This window comes from Carassius auratus, unplaced genomic scaffold (assembly GCF_003368295.1).
Source record: "Carassius auratus strain Wakin unplaced genomic scaffold, ASM336829v1 scaf_tig00042977, whole genome shotgun sequence".
In the NCBI taxonomy this organism is placed as follows: Eukaryota; Metazoa; Chordata; class Actinopteri; order Cypriniformes; family Cyprinidae; genus Carassius; species Carassius auratus.
Window position 1 is genome coordinate 1 of NW_020526751.1, and position 2,500 is coordinate 2,500.

The 2,500-nt window shown below is 39.4% G+C and overlaps 2 non-coding genes and 2 pseudogenes across 2 annotated transcripts; all 4 read left to right on the top strand.

The window, feature by feature from the left end:
* The first annotated feature begins 311 nt into the window (after positions 1–311).
* LOC113086269 (uncharacterized) lies at positions 312–428 on the top strand (annotated as a pseudogene).
* Positions 429–789: 361 nt separating this feature from the next.
* On the top strand, positions 790–904 carry LOC113086271 (uncharacterized; annotated as a pseudogene).
* A 642-nt stretch (positions 905–1,546) lies between these two features.
* LOC113086230 (5S ribosomal RNA) lies at positions 1,547–1,665 on the top strand. Its single transcript, XR_003284705.1, has one exon. It is a non-coding gene; the product is annotated as a 5S ribosomal RNA (ribosomal RNA).
* A 360-nt stretch (positions 1,666–2,025) lies between these two features.
* Positions 2,026–2,144, top strand: LOC113086221 (5S ribosomal RNA). The gene has a single exon (XR_003284696.1). It is a non-coding gene; the product is annotated as a 5S ribosomal RNA (ribosomal RNA).
* Positions 2,145–2,500: the final 356 nt, after the last annotated feature.

The following is a 2,500-nucleotide window of genomic DNA, read 5'->3' on the forward strand; positions in this document are numbered from 1 at the left end:
GAGTCAATGCCCGATCTCTGAATATAAGCAGGTTTGGGCCAGGTTAGTACATGGATGGGAGACTGCCTGGGAATACCAGGTGCTTTAAATTTTTGGATATTTTTCACGAATTATATAATAATCTTGCAAAAAAGAAAAAAGAGTCAATGCCCGATCTCTGAATTTAGCAGGTTTAGGTCTGGTTAGTACTTGGATGAGAGACCGCCTAGGAATACAGGTGCTTTAAGTTTTTGGGTTTTCTTTCTACTTATATAATGTATGGCGAGTAGATTGGCTGAATCTTTAATAACATTCTCTTTGCAGCAGTCTTCGCTTACGACATACCAGCCTGGCTATGCCCGATCTCGTCTGATCTCGGAAGCTAAGCAGGTTTGGGCCTGGTTAGTACTTGATGGGAGACCGCCTGGGAATACCAGGTGCTGTAAGCATTTTGGAAATTTTTCACTTAGTATAAATAATTTTGCCAAAAATAGAGTCAATGCCCGATCTCTGAATATAAGCAGGTTGGGCCAGGTTAGTACATGGATGGAGACTGCCTGGGAATACCAGGTGCTTTAAATTTTTGGATATTTTTCACAAATTATATAATAATCCTGCAAAAAAAAGAAAAAAGAGTCAATGCCCGATCTCTGAATTTTAGCAGGTTTAGGTCTAGTTAGTACTTGGATGAGAGACCGCCTAGGAATACCAGGTGCTTTAAGCTTTTGGGTTTTCTTTCCTACTTATATAATTGTACTGGCGAGTAGATTGGCTGATCTTTAAATAGCCTTCTCTTTGCAGCAGTCTTCGCTTTACGGCCATACCAGCCTGGCTATGCCCGATCTCGTCTGATCTTGGAAGTTAAGCAGGTTTGGGCTGGTTAGTACTTGTGGGAGACTGCCTGGAATACCAGGTACTGTAAGCTTTTTTTTGGAAATATTTCACTTAGTATATAATAATTTTGCAAAAAAATAGAGTCAATGCCCGATCTCTGAATATAAGCAGGTTTGGGCCAGGTTAGTACATGGATGGGAGACAGCCTGGGATACCAGGTGCTTTAAATTTTTGGATATTTTTCACGAATTATATAATAATCTTGCAAAAAAAAAAAGAGTCAATGCCCGATCTCTGAATATAAGCAGGTTTGGGCCAGGTTAGTACATGGATGGGAGACAGCCTGGGAATACCAGGTGCTTTAAATTTTTGGATATTTTTCACGAATTATATAATAATCTTGCAAAAAAAAAAAAAAAAAAAGAGACAATGCCCAATCTCTTAATCTTAGCAGGTTAATGTATGGTTAGTACTTGGTTGAAAGACCGCCTAGGAATACCAGGTGCTTAAAGCTTTTGGAATTTTTCACTTAGTATATAATAAATTTGGCAAAAAATAGAGTCAATGCCCGATCTCTAAATTTTAGCAGGTTTTGGTCTGGTTAGTACTTGGATGAGAGACCGCCTAGGAATACTAGGTGCTTTAAGTTTTTGGGTTTTCTTTCCTACTTATATAATGTACTGGCGAGTAGATTGGCTGATCTTTAAATAGCATTCTCTTTGCAGCAGTCTTCGCTTACGGACATACCAGCCTGGCTATGCCTGATCTCGTCTGATCTCGGAAGCTAAGCAGGTTTGGGCCTGGTTAGTACTTGGATGGGAGACCGCCTGGGAATACCAGGTACTGTAAGCTTTTTGGTAAATTTTTCACTTAGTATATAATAATTTTGCCAAAAAATAGAGTCAATGCCGATCTCTGAATATAAGCAGGTTTGGGCCAGGTTAGTACATGGATGGGAGACTGCCTGGGAATACCAGGTGCTTTAAATTTTTGGATATTTTTCACGAATTATATAATAATCTTGCAAAAAAAGAAAAAGAGTCAATGCCCGATCTCTGAATTTAGCAGGTTTAGGTCTAGTTAGTACTTGGATGAGAGACCGCCTAGGAATACTAGGTGCTTTAAGCTTTTGGGTTTTCTTTCCTACTTATATAATGTACTGGCGAGTAGATTGGCTGATCTTTAAATAGCATTCTCTTTGCAGCAGTCTTCGCTTACGGCCATACCAGCCTGGCTATGCCCGATCTCGTCTGATCTCGGAAGCTAAGCAGGTTTGGGCCTGGTTAGTACTTGGATGGGAGACCGCCTGGGAATACCAGGTGCTGTAAGCATTTTGGAAATTTTTGACTTAGTATGTAATAATTTTGCCAAAAAATAGAGTCAATGCCCGATCTCTGAATATAAGCAGGTTTAAGCCAGGTTAGTACATGGATGGGAGACTGCCTGGGAATACCAGGTGCTTTAAATTTTTGGAATTTTTCACTTAGTATATAATAAATTTGGCAAAAAATAGAGTCAATGCCCGATCTCTGAATATAAGCAGGTTTAAGCCAGGTTAGTACATGGATGGGAGACTGCCTGGGAATACCAGGTGCTTTAAATTTTTGGATATTTTTCACAAATTATATAATATCTTTGCAAAAAAGAAAAAGAGTCAATGCCCGATCTCTGAATATAAGCAGTTTGG